Below are 21,560 nucleotides of genomic sequence, written 5' to 3'. Positions count from 1 at the left end.
CATTCCCTGTGGCAAAGGATGCATTAACAAAGGCTGACAGGAAGGGAGCTAGCGTTTCAGTGCAGTCTTTGATAATGGAGGCTGGGCATGCATCACCTTTGCAGTTCGAGTTTGCATATCTCATAGTATAGGGTCCAAATGGGTGGCAGGATCTCTAATGTATAATAATATGTCATCAGCCTACAGGGATATTATCTCCAGGGAGTCTTTCAATCGTATTGCCCTGTGGGAATGGCGCACTCTGAGGTGGTCTGCCATAGGTTCTATAACCAGCGCAAAAAGGATCGGGGGGAAAGGGCTGCCCTGTCGAGTACCCCTGAAGAGTGTGAATAATATAGATGTCAGGAATTGACCTGGACTCTTGCCATTCGGGTAGTGTACAGCAATTTAACGTCTCCAATCATGTCGGGGCCAATCCCCGTCTCTAGGACCTGCCACATATATTTTCATGAGACCATGCCAAATGCCTTTTGAGCATCAAGCGTGACCACGATGGCACTCGCGTCCTGGTCGATTCTGGCCATGACAGAGACGCCGGATGTTATGTGAAGTGGATCTCCCGTGTACAAAGCCACCTTGGTCTTCATGGACCAGGTGTGAGATGTTTGGAAGGAAGCGATTTGCTATAACTTTAGCAAAGATCTTGGTGTCAATGTTCATGAGGGAGAGGGGCCTAGATGAGCCGCACTCATCGCTAGGTTTGCCTGGTTTGAGCAATAGCATTATAACGGCTTCACGCAGGAAGGGGGGGGGAGCAGATACCTGAAGTGATTCCTCCCAGACTCCTGGTAAAACACGGGAGTGAGTCCATCAGGGCCAGGTGTTCTGCTCTTCAGGAGGTCCAAAATGGTCTTGACTATTTCGTCCATTGGGGAGTCCATTTGGTCCCTGGTAGAAGAGGAGATATATGTCATGGGAATCTGATCAAGAAGGTCTCGCATGTGCTGTTCACTGTGTTCTGGGGGCAAGGCATACAGATTAGTGTAGAACTCAGTGAAGATGTCTAGTATTCGCTGGTCCGACCATTGTGGAACACCCTGTGCATCCCTGACAGACACACTCTGGGCTTGTCCCGCTTCCCCTCTCATTAATTTCGCCAGTGTTCTGCCAGGTCTGTCACCCTCCCCATATTTATCTGCAGCCTGTGGGCGGATAAAATATTGAACATCCCTAGCGGCGTGTGTTTGGAACACCTTAAGTTCCTCACTGATTTGAGCGAGTTTGGCGGGGTCGGTTGCTGACGAATAATCCCGTTCCAAGTCTCGCAGTTTGGATTCGGAGTGATTAAGATAATTTCGTATGGTTTTTAGCAACCCCGCCTCCCTCGAGATGGACATCCCTCTGATGTATACCTTGAAAGTATCCCAGCGGACCCCAGCAGTAGTGGCTTGTAGGGAGTTGCATTCGAAGAAGGTCTCGATGTCCGCTACTATGTCAGCCTTGAAGACTATGTTGAAGAGGGCAGCAGACTTGAAGCTCCATGTACTGAAAGTAGGCACAGGAGCACCCAACTCTACAGACAGGGTGATCGGGGCATGGTCGGACAATGTACGGGTGAGTATCTGCGCTTCGATAATCTTCCCCATCAGGATGTTGGATACCAGGAAGAGGTTGATTCTAGAGGAACTATCATGGATGGTAGAATAGTAAGTATATTCGTGTAGCTGAGGGTGGAGGGCCCTCTAGACATCTCTGTTGTCCAGTGATGCATTATGTATGTGTAGTCTGCGTGCGGCCTGTGGTAGAGGTCTGGGTGTGGTTCCGGTCCTGTCCAGACCGGTATCGAGAATCAGGTTCATATCACCTCCCCAAATGATTGGAGTACCCACATACCCCAGAAGTATTGAGGCGATGTTATCAACGAAGTCTGGGGTGTCTACATTGGGACCATAAGTGTTAACAAGAATATATTCCCTGTTCACTATTGTGCAGTGCAAGACAATGGGCCTCATTACGACCATGGCGGTAGCTGTGCCTGTATGTCGGATGCACGGCAACAGCACGGCTAACGCCATGCTCGCTACCGACACCGCCTCCTGTGAATGAGCACTTACCGGCCCAATACGAGTTGAATGGGGCGGTAATTGCCCATTTGCGGGAGGCCCTAATGCCGGGCTCCCGATGCCCATTCTGCCCTACATGGCAGAATGAGGGTCGGGAGCATGGTTGCACCGGCACCATTGATAACTCGGAATAAGGCGGTACGGTATGGACCGTGCCGGTGCCATACCGGCACCATCTATACCATAGCACCAGGGTCGTAATGAGGCCCAATGTATCTTCCCTCGGGATCAATATAGTCCTTATGGAGTGTGAACTTAATAGATTTATGAATCAAGGTCAGCACTCCCCTAGCTTGTGTGGAGTAGGACGTGTAGAATATATTAGGTCCCCAGGATGGTGCAATGTGCATCGCCAAGCTGCCTGTGGAGTGCGTTTCTTGCAGCATAAGTATTTTAATACCATGTCTTTGGGTGTAGGCCATGATTTTGCGTGACTTGGTGAAGTTACTTAGTCCCCGGATATTCCAGGACATTATTTTTGTAGGCATTTCATTGTCCTAAGGTACACCCCAGTTAATGTGTCACAGCATGCCTCTGCAAGTGTGATTGTTCGTAGTAGTGTGCCCTGACATGACCTGAGATACTGGACTGCCACTGCCATTTTCAATAAAACTTCCCCGAACAGCACCACCCCCTCCCCCCTCACCACCCTATTGCAGCTGGCAGTGAACCCCCCACCCCCTTCGCACCATCAACAATATCCCCCTCTATCCAGGTGATAGCGGGACGATCCCGACGTGGACCGATTGTGCTATGGGCCCAACAGGTGCCAACACCTAACAATCCACTACAATAGCCATTGCAACCGCAGCGGGGAGTGCTGTTGCCGTGCATCCGACAAGAGCAGAAGTAATGATGTACCAAGAATGGAACTATAGATCGGCAGTATAAACAATTCAAACACATTTTACCATTTCACCGACATATGCGGTGACAACGAAATAGAACTAAAGCAGCTGGAGTTGTGAACCAGCAATTCCAAATAGCTCAGGTAGATCAGAATACAGCTGTAAGTGAGAGTATACTCAGGAGCAATACTATGATGGGTACATAATTGAGCAAGAGCTCCTAGTGTCAGTGCAGGCGATAGAGTGTATCATAATTGGGATAATACGACGCTGCTGCCCATACAGAGATTAAAGAATTCTGAGTGCATGAACCTTAAGGAGTCTGATAGGTCAATCATTGTCCATAAGATCATCAGCCGGGTTGTTGAGTGGTATCTGCGCCTCAATGAACTTCACCACTTCCTTAGGGACAGTGAAAAAATAGAGTTTCTCCCTGAAAATGAACTTCAGCCGCGCTGGAAACAGTATTGCATAGGAGATCTTACGTTCACGCAAAAAATAATTCACACCAAGAAACTGACGTCTCCTGCTGTACGCCCACAGAAAAGTCAGGAAAGATCCAGACTATTTGAGAGCCGAGACGTAGTTCCCCTTTCTCACGTGATAGGCGGAGAATAAGATCTCTGTCTCTGTAATTAAGTATTTTAGCGATAATAGGTCTAGGGAAGTCCCCAGGATTGGGTCACGGGGATAGGGCCCCGTGCGCTTGCTCGACAGTGAAGAAGGGGGACAGATCAGGATTGTCCAGCAACTCCTTAAGCAGGTTCTCAACAGCTAGCTCCATGCGAACCGTAAGGGCGTTTTCAGGAACACTGATAATACGTATGTTGTTCCTACGCGATTTAGATTCCAGGTCATCGCACTTGTTCTTGACAAGTGTCATGTCGCATGTAAAAGAGGCAACCGTGCCTTGGAGAGTGTGTAAACCATCTTCATTAGCGCTAATCCTAGATTCCGCTTCAGTGATTCTGGTCCCAGCGTGATCAAGTTGGGACTTGAGTGATGCAACGTTAGCATTTATATCGTCCAACTTTTCATGGATGGAGGTGAAGTTTTTATCCATCGATTCCATCATCGCCATAAGGTCAGGAGCTGGAGTGCCCGGGGGTGATGGAGGATCTTTCTGATTTGATGACATTTGACCCTGTTCTGATCGAAGTGCTGCCTTGGCAAACTTATCCCTGGCCCCCGTTTTATTGGCACCTTGGGATTTGTTAGACATTTCAGTACTGTTGAAGAGGAGGTGGGGCCCGGGTGGTCGACGTCAGGAGATAGGATCTGTTTCAGCGATCCGTGTGGGGCTGGGCAATACCCAATGGTGATGGCCATGAAAACAATTTGGATTTGGGACAGGATCAGAGAGCACCATTAGCTGCCGGCAGTAGGTGGCGTGCCGAGTATGACACCTCCAGGGCTGAAGAATGCATAGAGATGGAAACAGCAACGTGACGGTGTAGGCTGGGCTGCGATCTTCCACCCAGCATATGAGATTGAGAGTGAACCGGGTCGCCGGACAGCTTATTGAACAGTGGAAGGAGCCTCATATAGGTGTGTGCCATCTACAGCTAAGGAGTCTTGACAAGTTGTAGATCCGCAGGTGTATGGCCAGGCCAATGCTGATGTCTGCATAAAAGAATGGCACATATGAAGGCAGTAAGGGTATACGCACTAGAGCCCACCAGGCACAGCTGTGAAGAGATGATTGCAGCTTCAACTGGCCCCAGGGGATGCGGGGGGTTAAGTGCACGGGCTCCGAGCAGAACAGACGGCGCCCGGGAGGAGCCACAGGTGTCGATGAGGGGACAGGGTGGAGGCCCAGCAGAGAAAGGGAAACACAGTAGCGAGCCGCAGTAGGAACATAGGAGAGCAGTGTTCTCTATCTGATGCTTAGCGCCCACACACACTCACTCTGGCCATTCGTGTTCCATTTCTGCACAGCAGGAGATGCCAGAGAGGGGCCGACGGGCTTATCATGCATTTGTGAGGGGTCCATCAAGCGATACAGGGGGAGTGGACAATAAAGCATCGAGAAAACAGGTTCCTAGATAGACCGCCAAAGTTGTGGCCACAGATGTAGCACAATTGTGCCATTGCACCACTAGATGAGCAGGTGATCCCAGTCGAGTGTTCTGTGACTCTGTGGTAGCCTGGGAAGGCTACAGGGTGGTGTGCAGTGGTGCACCCTGACAAACCTCCAAGAAAAAGCACCATAGGGCAGCGGGGGCTCCAATAGCGTGGTCTTCAGGCCCCTTCCACACATGCTGCTTAGGGGGAGCGGTGGGACATGTGGTGTCTGGGCCCAGGCCGGCTAGAAACATGTGTAGATGGCAGGTGTGCGGACAGCACCCCACCAGTTGCTGTGCTCCGCCCACATGGAGGCCCAATGGACGGGTGATGCAGGAGCCGCAGGAGCAAGTTCCTGCCGCACTTAGGGGGGATTGGCGCATGGACTCCCTCAATGCGCCACAGCCCAATGGAGCGGTCCCATCAGCCTCACAGGGGCTATGTTGCAGTGAGGCGCAGGCAGGGGTATGGGCAGCCGCGACCGGGCCGGCGGCGGTCAACAGGGTCTGATAGAAAACCCCAGCGGTGGCACCCCACCTCCCGCCAGCGCACTCACCTGTGAAACGGCCGGGTCGGCCTCGGCTCTCAGGGATCCAGGCGACGTCCTCCAGGGCAGCAATAGGAGCCGCGTCCCATCTCAGGCCGCCCGCTCCGCACAGCAGGGTAACACACAGTGTGGGGAGGCCCAGGTTGCCCGCCTCCGGTCCGGCCCTCCCCACCGCAGGACAGCAGACAAGCCCCCTCCACGGGGCCTTGGAAGCACCTTCAGTTGGGGACGGCAGACATCGGCATCACGGCCGCAGCCGCCTGCATCAGGGCTGTCCAGGTGCCTGTGCAGACAGGAACCGCTGCAGGGCCGGGGCCATACAGCTCCACACAGACCTGGGAGTAGGCCCGATGCCGTCCAAGCCGCCTCTCAGATCGGGCAGCGTATCTCAGTCGCTGAACTCCGATTCTTCACGATATCGGGGGTAAGCCTGCCTCAAACTCCTGGCAGCATGTGTAGGGAGTTATAGGGCTCACAACAGAAGGGATCAGCCGTTGTTTTCGGATTGGAGTAGGTACTAAACACAGCTTTACAGCTAGGCAGCCATCTTGCAGGCTGCTCAACCCATAGAGAGCTTTTTTAATGTCAAATACAAAAGAAGTTTATTTTTTCAGATCTGTTTTATATACAATGTCTATGATACCTATCATGTGGCTTACTCAATTATAAACTCATTCCTATCACATTTATTATTGCTCACATTTCAAAAATGTACAGAACATTTCACTAATTTAGAGAAAACTGTATTGACAGTGTACGTGCAACCTTTAAACAAATATTCTGAAATTATTTCTGTGACACACTTTTAAAATATCACTTTTATATACAGTTAAGCCTGGATTTTTTTCCTCATATTTTGTGCTTTGCACCAACATGTTTTAACTACAGCTTATTTTTTGGCCTATTTTTATTTGAGATTAGCCAGTGTGGACTTAATATCAGCCTGTGGGGTATATATATACTATAAGGGTGCAGAACTATGAGTCTTGACACGATGGTGGTAAATTGGTTGGCATAGACTTTTCTTTATAATAGCGAAAGAAAAGAAAATCCTATTTGCCCTATCAATATGAGGAGATGCCCTGCCTCATCAGAAAATACTAAGGGCATAGTCAGGATGTCCATAAAGCAAAATGTTCACCATCTTGTGTTTAAATCTATTTCCATACCTTACAATTTCAAACTCGCCAAAGAAAACTGGATATGTCATTAATTCAGAAAGAAGGCCCCTCTCATTCTGGATGCGGACTCCAAGGCACAGTTCTTGTGAAAGAATATTTGGTTTGAATGTCCATGCATGAATGCTCAAACCAACTTCAAATAAACACAGTTCCCCAACCTCATGGAGGGAACCTGCTCCTTGGTTCTTGCTTCAATTTATGAACAAAACACAGTTCCCCACTCTTCTAGAGGGAACCTCTTCCTTTATTTGTAAAATAGAAATTACAATGTTCCCTTCTTCTGGAGGGAACCTCTTCTTCCATCTGAGTCTTCGTCTCGTAAACAAATACAACTGCCCAATCCCCTGAAGCAAATCTTTTACTGAAACCAAACACAGTTCGTGAAACACAAATCACAGCTCCCCAATCTTCTGGAGGCAACCTCTTCCACTGTCTGTAAAACAAAGTGTTGTTTTCCAGTCTCTTATCGGGCCTGGTTCACTAAACAGCCAGATCTGACTGTAGACTTTCCCAAATGACTCAATGCTGTAATCACCAATGGTGTATGAAGTCTGGTTCACTTTTTACCCTTTTTATATTTTCTCGGGGTCTCCCTGACCTCTTCTGGACTGCAGTCCACTGGTTATAGGTATCTTTGCACTGATGTGGGTTTTTGACCGTTATATACTTTACTGATGGGCCTTGCCCATTTCCATAGGAGCCCCAGACCCTGTTGTACAATGGCAGGGCTTGCCTGCTATCATATGGGTCCCAGACCTTGTTCCTCTGCTTTGGCGGGGTCCCTCTTCCTGCTTTACCTATTGTCTACTTGGACACACCTGGTGTACTCTCCTGCCAGGTACTCTCCCACATAGACTTATTCCCAAAGTCCGGACAAATTGTTTAATTCCTCTGTTATCCCCTTTTGCTGTTCGGGATGTGTTTATGGGTTTCAGACGTTCATATCAAGTTGTTTAATTCCTCGGTTTTCCCCTTTTGCTGTCAAGGATATATTTAAGAGGTTTTTCAGTTCCGTCAGCTCACTCACTGCGCCCAATAACTGGTCTGACCCTTTCCCTACCTTTGAGAAGTCTTGGGTGGTCTCCAGACTCTTCAGAGGTGGAACCGCACTTCTCTGTTGCTGCTGCGCTCAGTGTTCAATTTCTCATGGCTCTGCAGCTCCAGATTCTCCTTCATGTCTCGGGTTGCTTGCAACTTCGTTCTCGGTCTGCTTTCGCTGGCCGGGTGTCTTTTCTCTCTGCCATGGCCAGGTCCGCCTCTCTTGGACATCTTGGAAAGTCACGTCTCTCTGCGCATTGGCTTCCAGCCTTCGGGTCCCCTGCCACGGAACATGCATCTCCTCCTCTGCTCTTCCAGGGCTGGCTGGATTCCTCATTCAGTCCTTCTTCCCTTTTTATGATTGAGGCTGCCTCTTGAAAACTGTGCCGCATGTGTTGGTTCTGTGGTCGGCTTTTTCCTCTTTGCTTCATCTTCTTCGTCTCAGTGGTATTTTGTATTAAATTTGGGTAAGTCTCACTCTTCCTCATCCCAGTATTGTTAATGAGACCCTCTATACTACTATAACACATAGGGGTATGGGACCCACAGCGTCCTGAGTGGGGTGTAAGGAAAGTGTGGACACCAAAGGGTTAGGTGAATACAACATTCTCCCAGGGCCATCGTCACCGGTCCCATTAAGGGTTTCCCTCCCCATGAGATCCATCCGCGGAGTACCACCCACAGGGGGACTATCGGGTAGCGGCATCTCCTCCCTAGCCTCATGGAAAGGGCCTTCCCCCATGGAAGCAGAGACAATAAGATGGGATTTGTCGCAATACAAAAAAAAATATACCCTTAAAGTGAGTTACAAAACAGTGATTTTAATTTATGTAAATTATTTATGACACAGAAAGCAAAAACGTCATTTTAAAAAATGAGGAAATATATTTTTAAAAGTTACAAAGTGAGGAACCTATTATGAAAGTGGATTCAATGTTGTTACTCTGGTCATTACAGATTAAATTAGATATGCACATCAACCATTTGAACAATTATCCTGTATTTGTAGTCTTCGTAAAAATGTTAAGGTAGTTGCACATTCTGTGATACTTTTTGAAGGGCAAATGTGTGATTATGAAATCCCTTCCTTTGGGCTAATCACATTACTTTTTATATCATAATTTGGTAGAGGATCCTAAAAGGTCAAGGGGCTCAGAATAGTAAAAATGTCAGAGCAATTAACTGATCAACCGTTCTAAACTTGTTTGTTTGTTTGTTTTATTATTTATAATGCGCGCCAGACCCGAGGGTATCAGGGCGCAAAAAGCAACAAGAAAATGTTCAGCTTCAATTACATTGCTGTACAGTTACATACATGTATATACAGATTATATACAAAAAGAGTAAAGTAGCTTAAGGTAGCTAGAATGACAAGGGCAGATGCCCAAAGAGTGGAAGGCATGATAATGGAGGTGTATACAGGCAGAGAGGATACGGAAAAGGAAGGAAAAAGGGCGTCGGTGTGGGGGACTCTGAGTTAGCAGTCATTTTCCTTAGTCCTTAAACTTGATTACTCGCAAGTAGTGTGAGAGCAGCTCACCAAATGGCGCTGATGGCAGCTGCAGATTTAGTTTGTGGTTGTCACTGTGCTGCACCACCATTGTGTGTGTGAGCTCTTACGTAGGGCACGAGCAAGGGTGCTGCAACTACTTTGTGCCAATCCAGCATATTGAAGGTTGCCTAATGTAATGTAACAATCTCTGTATGGTCTCTCGGTTTCTTCTCAAGGCTCCACTTTGATCTCTTCGGGCTTTATCCAGATCTTTTTCACGTCTCTCCATTTCTTTTCATAGTCTAGTGCACTCACACCTTCTCCTGCCTTGGGATTCGGATTGGTGGCACCCTTTCCTCTGTCAATAATGGATTCACCATCTCTTGATGCAAAGAGTATTTCTCCACCCTCACTATGGGTCCTTGTCAGGCAGTTGATAGCATTGGCTTACTGCCAGAAGTCTCTCCATCTTTGCCTTCTTTTGGCTCAGGATGGAGGAAGATACCACTCCTCAGGCCTTCCCCGTTCCTGGTTTCAGTGGTATAACCCCGCAGCAAGCTCTGCCCCCTTCACACCCTGGTCTTTGAGATGTGACCTCTATCTTGTATCTGCCATACCGTCTGCTGCATAGATCACAGCAGGTAGGCTACCTCTGTCCATGTAGCCTAGGGAGGAGCAAGTAGAAAGTCTTCTTCCTCCTGGCTCACATCCCAAAATGGCTTCCTCAGCCACTTTTATACACTTACTGTGGAAGGTGTCTTTGTAAGCTAGCCAGGGTTTGGTATTTCACGTGTGTGGCCCATCTCAGATCCTATGATTGGCCCCTTCTTGATTGGTTGCTTAGCTGGGTCTTAATACTATTATTACTATTCCCATGAAATTGGGTAGTGTGAAGGCATCAGGATGTAGACGCAGACAACTGAGGAGTGAGTCACAAACATTTATTAAAATAAAAATAAGTTTGGGAAAAGGCCCTAAATTGCCCTATGCTAATGTTAGGAAAGAATTCCATTTATGCGTAATTTTCCCTCCAGTTGTGAACCCCCCAACTTTTTGCTGTTGTCCGACCATCCTAGCCTGACTTTTTCCAGTGGAGCCCAGCCTTCTGCTGTACTCTGCTGGGCTTTTGCTCATTTTGTTATGGGGCAACTGACATGCCCTTCAGACTGTCAGTACTGGGAGACTTTGTTTCCCTTAGTCTTTCACCTTGTTGCTATTCTTTAGCAACATTTTATCTGTGCACAAAGTACCTTACAGTACAGTGTGCTGGGGTCCTCTTTTCATTTTTAATGCCCTAGACACACTCAAAGGATTTTTCAGTGAATGTATAAAATTTCTTGGACAGAGCTGGTGGCAGCTGTTAATTGTCATGTATTTGTAACCCTTTTCTATCATGTTTACCGCGTTTGGCCCAGGACAGTGGCCAGTGACTAAAATGGCCATTCCACAAGGTTCTTTGTTCTGTCCTTTGGTCATCTTGTCCCTTTGCCTTCCACAGGTTGAGCAGGTCTGGGAAATGTGTTATTTGGTCATGCAGACCCCCGCGCAAACCAAAGCTTTTGCGGGCTTCTGCATGCCTTGTGTGTGTGCGCACAGGATGTGGGCTAGAATGTCTAGTTCCAGTACACATCCTGGGTGCCAGGATATCTGGTGTGCTGGGAATGACTGGGACCACTGTGGTCCATGATTGGTCCACATTTGGGATGGCTGTATGTGGGCAGATCTCTCATTGGGTCCTCTTCATTTTGGTGCAGAGGATATCCTGGATAAGAGAAGGCATCTTACACCCATTCCAGTTCGATCTTCTGAACTCACTGAACTGAGTAAAGGAACCAAGTATCCTGAAACCGAGAAGCACAGCCGAGGAACCGCTGGTGACCCAGTGCAAGGTTTGGCACCCTGAGCCCGCTGTCGTCTCATTGGACCCCCTGTTCCTGATCGAACCTAGAAGGTCTGCAAAGATGCTTTGACCCATTGTAATAGTTGGACTAACTATTCTCGGCGCACCTCCAACTTAACCTGTAAGCAAGCCTTTTCGGAAGTGTTCTGGACCACCCATTGAACTCACCAGCTTATACGGGACCTTTGCCCTGGAACTGCCGCCATCTCGAGTTGACACTTGAGCATTTGGAGACTGTTAGCTCTGGGTATAAGATATTCTCCTGCTGAGTTTCGTGCACGTAGCATTCCTAGGTCTGGAATTAGGAGAGTACACCCAGCTGCGGTGATGAACTTCGTGGGTGCCTTGCTGCTATGCCCTCCCTGTGCCCTCAGACTCACTGCAGTGGAATTGGCCTGATCCCTTCATCAGGAACAGAGAAATCACCACTGTCCTGCCATGGATTCATCCCTGGAATGCAGCCCCTGAAAGCCACAGAGCCGCGCAACTGCAGGATTTGAACCTGCAACCGAAGTGGACACAACTGCCGAAGTTTGGTCTGGAGTGCGCCGAGGGTCGGTGAGTACCTGCAACACTTACCGGTGGCCCCTGATGTATCCATCCATTTTTACGCATGAGTGTCCCCTGAGGACCACTCTTCTTTATCAAGGTAGCCTTTGCTCCCGAGCTAGTCCCAACTCTTGGATCCTGTTCTGCCCTCTTGGGGAGACCCTCCTTGAATAGTGGAAACTTATTCTTCACTGCCTCACCCACCTACCAAAGTCGCTACAGCCCTGCAAGAGACCCCTTTTTGACTCAACCGTATGATCGCGTGCACTACCACCAAAAGCACTTTTGAGTTCAAGGCTCCACTCATCTTAGGGACTGGACTGCCTCTCAGTTAGGGTTTGAATTGTGAATAACTGCCTAAACAATATTTGCACTGTATGCTTCCTTTCTTTGCAGGTTGTGGACCCATACTGTATGCTATTCCTTTAGGCCATTGGTGACTGTATATATGTTTAATAGTTAGTGTGCTGTTGGTTTGGTTATTACTACTGATATTTGCTTTGTGTTTGATTTAAAAGGCCTTTAATAAATGTATATGTATTTTTGATATATACACACCTGACTGAGAGTAATTTGTAGTGTCATTTACTGTGTGTGCTCATTGTGGGCTTTTGATCACCCTAAACCCTCCTGAGGCCTAGTCTTGACTGCTGCCAATGCTACCTTGATTAATCTGGCTAGTCCAGAAGGAAACCCTGTTCCATGAAACTAGGCTGGCCTTCCGAACCTCTGCCCACCAGGTCAGAGTTCAGAAATCTATCTTAACAGCTAAGGTGGGACTTCCTAACTAACTTAAACTAATGATAGTATGTGTCAGGAAGTCCAAAGCAAATGTCTGTCTGCGTCCAATATCTATACCTGCCCTCACAACTCCTTGAATATAATGTGTAGGGATGTCAGCATCAAAATTAGAAGAGTTCAGATAAAAGTTCAGGGCTTCTTTCAGCTCGTGGTTGGAAAAAGGGGTTTCCCTTCCCCAAGTTTCAGGATAGTTCACTTTGTCAAAATGGCGGGCTCCCTTCCCCAAGCTTTCAAGTTTCTCAATGTTCCAAAACAACACAATTCCTTAGGGCACTTCCCAGCTTTTCTGGTGGTGTTGCCTTTCATCAATTTCATCAATATCGCCAGGTTCATTTCCTTAATTTCAGATCTCCTAAGTTCTCCTTGACAGTCAAACACAAGCTTATGGGCAAGTTAAGTGGCTTTTCCTTTAGGTGGGTTTATCCGGTCTAAGCGCAGATGTCGGACCACACTGTCCACCCATTACAGGTCACACAACTGACACACCTTACTCGCTTCTTCTTCGGAGTTACACTGCCGCTGTTTCTGCTTCTCAGTGGCATTGGATTTATCCTCTTGGAGCTTTCTCAATACTTGTTTTGCCACCATTCACTTGTTATACTTTCAAATGTTCTCAAAGTTTTTGCCGCTGCTTATTCTTTCAGTTTGCCCAGTTCCTTATATCATTATGGCACTTGCCAATGCTTGTTTTCTTCAGTTTACACAGTTCGCATTCCTTATATTTTATGGGCCTTGCCAATGCTTGTTTTCTTCACTTTACATGGTTCCTTTGTATCAGGGAATATCACCAACTGCTTTCAATTCTATTGGTACTTGCTTTCTTTCGGGTCAGTATTCAAAACAAAAGGTTTCATTTTGTTCCATTCAGTCACATTGAATAGATTACCATCAAATTCCCAGTTTACCTCCTGCTTGGAATGTTCCCAGGTGTTTTCCCAAGTTTAAAGACTTCTGTTTCCTTGGCCCTTTCTTGCCTTATAAATTTCATCTTGTTCATAGTTCGGTATTCACAAAAACCCTTTCATGCAGTGTTCTCAGCCTTCAGGTTATCGTACTGTCAAAAGTGTTTGTTTCCATCTGGATCGGCATTCATATTGCCTAAATAGTTCCTCGTCCACTCACAAGCTATCCGACCTGCAGGAACCACGCAGGCTCCTTTGACTCACTGGGTACGCTGTCTTTAGGTGCTGCTCGCTGCGTCGGCAGGCTCTCAGTGGATGTCACTGCTCCCAGCTCAGCGTGCCTCTCTTCCAGGATCTCTGCCGCCTTGGTTGTACGGAGAAGGAGTCCCTGCGACTCCAGGAGGCCTGCAGACCAGCTCTGCTACTGGAGACCTTTTGAATGCTCCCGCCACAATCTGCTTCCGCTGCAACGAGTCTGCAGCTCCTGGGCGCTTCGGGCACACGTCTCCCTGGTCTCACCACCGGCTTCTCCTGCAAGCATTCCACAGGTGATCTCATTAGCCTCACCTGAGTGGGCCACTTATACTACCCCCTGAGCTCCAGGTGCAGACAATGTTCCTTTACTGCATAACAGTGTTGGTAGTTGGCATGCCTCTTCCCCGTCCCAGTATTAGAGCAGTGTTTGTGTATGTCTGAGTTAATAAAGAGAGGATGGATGACTCTGGATTGTCTCTTCCCCGTCTCAGTACCTGACTGGTGTGTATTGGGGGAGTGTTTTCTGGAAAAAAAAGGGAAGAGATTGGTAATGCCATATAAAAGACTGGGAATATTTGACTACTTATAAAAGGGAAATGGGGGATACAGTGCCTCATACCGACTCCCCAAGTCTCCTCCAGCCAGGTGATCCTCCTTCACATATCCACCCCCAGGTTCATGATCCGAAAGCGACGGCCTTTCCCTGGCCACATGGGAGGATATATAGGGGAAATAAGTGAGGATGTGCTCAGATTCCTCACAGTAGTAGGTACATTACCTTCACGTTTCTTAATTGCTGTCTCCATGGCATTAAATGTATGCTGTGCCGTTGACAACATATTGGTATTTCCTATCTGTGTGGTTTTGGTTCCATGGTGCTCTGGAGCTGCCTGTGCTTGTGGGTTGAAAGATTGTAGAGTTCTCACAAGAATACATGGTCCGTGGGCAGCCTGGAATCTTCCTTCTTTCCCGGCATGGCTGCAGCTTGGTTTTGGTAAGTGCTTGCAGTTAGTGTTCAGCTTTGCTCCATGATCTATCCCCATAAGCCACAAGCGTTAATGGAACTTGAAGTCCTATTGCGTTGCTTGAAGTTCTGGTGTCCTCCAAGGGAAGGCATAAAAGCACAGTTCACCCTCAGGAGGCACTGCACGGATCAATACCTGTGGCTCGGCCCCGTCATAGCTGAGGATGGGAAGTGCCTCTAACTCACCAAAGTACATTCTTTTTTTAGTAGTTTTGTCTAATATCGCACCAATTTTGGAGAATTGTTTAAGTGTATAGGGGATACTATTGGCTGATATTGGAGCCAATATCTAAATCTTTAATTGTATTTTGTTTGAAAATATTCCACTTAGTGGTATAAGTCCACATTCCAGTACCCTTCTTCTACTAAGGACCCCAGTTAGTTAAGCCAAAATAGCAAAGATATTGTGGAGAAGACATTTGATCTGTGTGACGTTCTGTGGCAAGAGGTGCAGGTTTATGCATGTTTTGTTGAAAAGGGCCCTTGCATTCTCTGTTCATCTATTGAGTAGTACAGGCCACTCTATCTGTTCATTGAGCCCTGTGAAAGTTTCTGTGCAGGAGAGTTTCTATCTTTCTATGTCTTTCAATATCCTTCCATGTTTCTATGACTATCAGAGCAAGATCATTTGTGTCATGCCCATGGTACAGATAGTGTTCCACCATCGATGCCTGTATTCTTAACCGAATCCTGGAACAATGTTACGATATTCTTCTGTTCATAAACCTTGTAGTCATTCTAATGTCGGTATCAGAAAATGGGAGGACCCTGTTTTTTTTATGGGGGAGAACCTTCATGGGTCAAAGACATATGTAAGAGCAGAGCAGAAGGTAATTACCCCAGTTCTCAAAACTCTGATTCTTACAGGATAGTGCACCAACACCGGACTTGCAAAATGTCCTAAAGTAATTTGAATGGGACAACACACTATTTAAAAAGTGTTCCCAAAACCAAACAATATTCCCAAAAATATATTTTAATTTATTTCAGCGTCAATAAAGGCTGGAGTTAAAAGAACCCTTTGAGTGTCTGAAATAAACCATATACAATAAGAAAAACATGTAATAAATTCAATTCAAAACAATTCAGAAACACAAAGTGGGGTTCGTACATCTTTTCTGTGTGCACAACTAGTTGCACAGTCACAAAATTGGGTAATAGCAGAGATATCACATTTATCAAAACTCTGTCAGAAACAGGCTTCTAGATGTTTTTAGGCCAGTGTGATGGTCGACATATGTTTCGGCATATTGCAGTAGATCAAACACTATCACTAATGTCAGTCTTTGCAGGTGTAGCCGTCTTCAGGACGTTGAAATTGATGATGTTGAAAAAATATATAATACCCGTTTCTTTCGTCAATGTTTCTGTTCTAGGTGTTTCAGACCCATTCTGAATAGATAGAAAATGCGAGATGGAAACTCCTTGTAAGGATCACGGAGGATGAAACAAGATTTTGAGTATCTTGGGTACCGCGTTTAGAAACGTCTGGATAGACTAATAATTTTGCCTATAAGGCGAAACAAGGTTAGATTAGATGTCCTTCTTTATTGGGTGCGATGTACGCAACAGAAAAGGGTCTACTGGAGTGACAGTATATCAGCTCCGAAAAATGAATCAGCAGGGTGCTTGTCTCTGGGCGAGTGCAGCCATTCAAGCGTTTATTTTCAAAGAGTTTCTTCCTCACCATTATAGGGCAAATACATTTTCTATTACCCGATTTTGTGATTGTGCAACTAGTTGTGCACACAGAAAACATGTACTAACCCCACTTTGTGTTTCTGAATTGTTTTAAATTGAATTTATTGTATGTTTTTCTTATTGTATATGGTTGTTTTTCAGACACCCGTAAAGGGTTCTTTTAACTTTATTGACGCTGAAATAGATTAAAATATATTTTTTGGTATATTGTTTGGTTTTGGGAAAACTTTTTAAATAGTGTGTTGTCCCATTCAAATTACTTTAGGACATTTTGCAAGTCCGGTGTTGGTGCACTATCCTGCAAGAATCAGAGTTTTAAGAACTGGGGTCATTACCTTCTGCTCTGCACTTACATACATCATTCTAATGTCACAAGGACCCTTGGCTTTATAAACTAAATCAGTACTTTTACTTTTAGAACATTACAAGAATCCTCTAAATGTAATGTGCCACATTTTTCGGTAGTCTGTAGACTGTAAGTGATGCCACGTAGGCACATTGTAGTCACATAAGCATCTGTGAGAGTTACGGAAGTTATTTTATACATGAAAATATGTCTTATCCTGTGATCTAACAGCGTGGACTCGCGCTGCAATGAGTGCGCATGCTCAAGAGCAGCGGATTGTGGGGGATGTGGTTTCCCCAGCGGGACTGGCGAACCGAGTAGGTTCGCTATGTTTCTGCATTCATAGGAAGGAGGGGGGAATCTGTGTGTGAGGCGGGCCGTGCTCGCTTGTAGGACTCTGTACGTGCAACAATTGGTGAAAGACAGGGCTTTAAGTGGTCCGGGGCCAGCCTGGCAGTCTCCAGTAATGGCTCCCGAGACAGGGCCCTGCTGGAGCCCACCCCTCACTAGCCCCAGCCAGCCGACACCTCAGGCAGCCTGTGTAGAGGCTGCACGGTTATACGAGCTGCCTGCAGGTGTCAGCACTTCGGTTTAGAAAAAACCTTTTCTTTTTTCTATACCGAAGTGCTGACACCTGCAAGCATCAGGCGTAACCGTGCAGTGCGGGCTGCCTGATGTACAAGTACTTGAAACAGGAGCAGGGCTGGACTGCTCAGCTCTCCTTTTGTTTTGAGTAACTAACTAGTCATCACCCAGCATGATGCTAGGTGATGACTAGTTACTCGAAAACAAAAGGAGAGACTGGATCCTCCAGCCCACCTCCTCTTTCAAGTACAGACCTTTCTCCTTGAATAAAAGGGCTGCCTGCTGCGTGTGAGCTGGGGCACACTGATGTCACACCTTTTGGTGCGCCCGGCCCCTTCTTTTGTTTAAAAGGAGGGGCTGGGCGCATCAAAGGTAATAATGCCAGTGTGCCCCAGCTACACCTCTTTTACCAGCCTCCCTTAATCATGGGGGGGGGGGCTCTCATAAGGGGGCGTGTCCTTAGGCTACACCCCCTAACTAGGGCCCCCCCTTGATTCCCAATCCCACTTAAAGCACTGTTGATAGAGTCAGGTAAGGCACTGCAGCGCGAACTAGCAGTAGGGAAGAGTACCTTAGGTAAAGGGCAAGCTTGTGTGCGTGGGTTCTCTGCGATAGGGGATGCTGGCAATGTTGGGCGCCAGTGCTTTGCAGGGCCCATGGCTCATTGGAGAAAGGAGTTTGGAGGAGGCAAAGGGATCGATGTGTGACAGTAAATGCATACCATGTTTGCTTCGTGTACAATATTAAGGATCACCGTGAACAGTTTCGTGGATGTTAGCTGAGCCGCTCAAGCTAGTGGCAGGACTTGCCAAACTGTGCAAACGTTGCATTTATATACTTTCCTTAGCAATTGCTAACTGGGCAATGGGTGGACATGCAGGTTTCCCTGGTAAATTTGTAGGTACATTGCTAGTGGGAGTCAAGGCAGGAACATGAAGTTATACATGTTCAGCATTGCAAAAAGGCAAACATTTGTGGCCAATGATGGTCTATGTTGGGCAAGGCCCTGAGTCCAGCAAAATAATGGGAGTCCAATACCTGATGCGAAGCATACGTACTATCGCGTTCAACGCGGCCGAGACCGGCGGAGACTGTGGCTTGTAATCCTGTAACATCCTTTTAATCCCAGGCATAACAACTGAATAAGGTAGTGTGCCTGCCAAGCTATGTAATAATAGCAATATTAGCAACAGCCTCTACCTGCCAGCCCCAAAACAGTGCTCCACCAACTTCAATTGATTCAAAACAAAGCTATCAGACTGATCTTGAGCCTAAACCACAACCCTCATTACTGCATCATTAAAATCCCTCTACTGGCTCCCAGTGGGTAGACAACGCTACCTTAAAACTCTTTGTATCATTCATAGATCTTTTAGGTACAAAGGACTGACACATGTCAGCCACAACTTCATAAAGTATTCCCTCTCAATAAAACTCAGATCCACCAATGCAAAGAAGCTTAGCAGGACTCACACCAAGAAAAATAGATCAGGGGAGAACCATCAGAGTCCCTAGCACCGCCCCCTGGACGATTCTGTCACTGAAAAGTGAAGAAAACTACTTCAGGTTCTGAGAAACCATTAAACAGCCTTCGTTTCAACCAAGCATTTGATTAAATGACCTACTGTCTTCTCCTGCCCCCACCCCTAGAACGCGGAATAGGAGTGCTCCCCTTTATGGGCTGGTCTCTGGCGAGCCCCAGCCACATGACCTTTGACATCATGGCCACAAAGAACTCATAGCGCTTCTCTGAAGATTGTGTTTTCTCTTCAGCCTCTATTCTGGGCACTAATTACTGTTCCCTCTAGTTTGCCTCTACCCATTCAGAAAGCCTGCTCTGCAGTTCAGTCAACATCTATGCTCAGGGGTGTTGCTAGGTCTGGAAAAGATCCGGGGCTACGCTAATTTCGGGAATGTCGGGACTCAGGGCTAGCTAGCCTTTTGGTTGTAGCCCCTGGGCTTCTGTCTGGGGGTACAACCAAAAGAAAAGACCCAGGGCTATAGACCCCCTGCCCCCAGTCCTCCCAACACCTCTATCTACGCTTGCAACATCTCATGACGTTAGGTGTGCTGGCCAACAAATAACATGTACTTGGCCATTTGGTCTGGTGACTTTCCTGGATTTTGCATGTCTTTGACTGAGCATGACCAGTGACGTCCTGATCGGAATATGACATGGACTTCGATGTTCTTAGCACTTTTGGACTGAGTGTCTATGTGCGTTCCTTCCACTACCCTCACCCCTACACTTAACTGACTTGGGATGCACCATATCCTGTGAATGGTCATATTCATGTATCTCCTGCATCCCCTCTCAGTCCTCAATCTACATATGGTCTACCCTTCCCTAATTGAGGCTCCATGAGTGTTTATATTGCAGTAGGGGGCTTAGAAATCTTAAATAAATAAGTAAATAAATAAATAAACAATGCAGTCTTTTGGCCTGTAATGATTGAGGCAAGTGCTGGAGCGGGATGCCTCATACTCAGCAGAATTAATTCTGTTGCACAAGATGCTCTGCTGGGTTTTTCACAATGAGTTAGGCACACTGCATAATGAAGCGGTTTGTTGTGTGTAGGGAAAGGTGTGGTGCATATTGTGATAATTAGTCCTATCGGGACCTCTACCCCGAATAAAATATACCAGCCATCAACAATCATGCTTAAGCAGCCCATCACCAATACATTATGCTGTCAGACCATAGAAAAAGCGTGTATCCATCGAGAACCAGACAGCAGCACCCCCAACTTCAAAGGACGTAAACCTGGGACCCTCCACATTCGATTGATAGTGCCCCATAAATGTATTGAGACTGACTTACATGGCAGCTCTACAAATGTCTTTAAGCGATACTTCTAGCATACTGGTGCCTGAGCTAGCCATCAACTAGCAGATTTCTCCTGAATTGGGCTCCTGAGGTGTTATGATATGATACAGCATGTTTAATGCCCCTATACACAAGTGTTTCAAGGCGTTGACCTGCTAGTTCATAAGCCATCTGGATATGAGCCCTCATCCACACTTTAATAGTGGGAATAGACTCCATCTGGCCAATGTCCCAGTCCTAAAGGAAACCAGTAGTATGTCTGTTTTGCTAATGGCTTGGTACGATCAAGATATTCCAAAACTGCTCTTTTAACATCAGCGCAGTGTCAGGCCTGTTCCTCCGGAGAAGTGGGCTCTGGATAGAAAGCTGGTGAAACCACTTCTTGCGACCTGTGATATCTCAGAGAAACTTTGGGAATAAAGGAAGGGGTGCATCGTGAACACGAGCCTCCTTGCTGACCTTCAAAAATGGTGGTCTGCACAGAAATGCCCCAATTTTCCCCAGTTGTCGAGCTAGGTACTTCAAGGTTAGATACTTTAAATCAATGGATTCTATAGTCTGTGAGAAACCTGACGGTGTCTCCCTGACGAGTCCCGGCTGATCTGTCATCCAGGTGGCCAGGACACAGCCATCGCTATTGGATCCAGTTCCTGGGGGTGGACCAGTGAGAAGGATCACCTGGATGGGGGGTCCTTGGGGAGCACCTGGATGGGGGGTCCTTGGGGAGTGGGAGTGGAACGCCTATGGGTGAGACGCGGTTTCCCCCTTCTTTCAACACCTTTTCCCCATCATACCACGTAGGATATTCCAAAACACTGCCCCTCCCCCCTTTTCTGACATAAACACTTTCACACATCATGAAAGACAACGGATTAATAGAGCCGTTTACCTGACGTGTCCCAACACAAGGGTCAGGTAAAGTCAGGCAATTGACCAGAATCACACATACCTGACGGCAGTTCCCTTCCCCACAGGGATAAAAGGTGGCGCACGAGAAAACCATACGAGCAAGGCAGACCGCACGGCGAGACAGCTTTTCAGGCACGGCAGTTCAAGAGGAGGAGAAAGACGGTGCGAGCCGAGAGGGTGGCAAGGAGAGAAGCGACCTTCCCTTTCCGACCAAGGCCCGTGAAACCTTCATGGTAGGAATCGTAAGACCGAGAACAATAGCCCAAGTGTGCAGCAGCAGATGCCATTCGGTACACGCAGTGTACCTATGCTGATAAGCAGGGCATAGGGAGGGGCCTGTTACCGTGGTACCGGCCTTGACTCCCGATAGGAAGAAAGCCCAGCAGTTCATCACAGCCGGTGAGTCAAGGGGAAAACCGATAAAGAAACCGAACTGTGTTGAACAGAAGTAGCAAACATCTCATTGCAAAACGTTCAAAGAACTGTTATTGTGAAAAGGGAAAGCCAGCTGCAGATGAGCCAGGCACC

The sequence above is a fragment of the Ambystoma mexicanum genome, chromosome 12 (assembly GCF_040938575.1).
Source record: "Ambystoma mexicanum isolate Mex_15411 chromosome 12, UKY_AmexF1_1, whole genome shotgun sequence".
NCBI classification, from domain to species: domain Eukaryota; kingdom Metazoa; phylum Chordata; class Amphibia; order Caudata; family Ambystomatidae; genus Ambystoma; species Ambystoma mexicanum.
Note: the sequence above shows the minus strand (reverse complement) of the source record.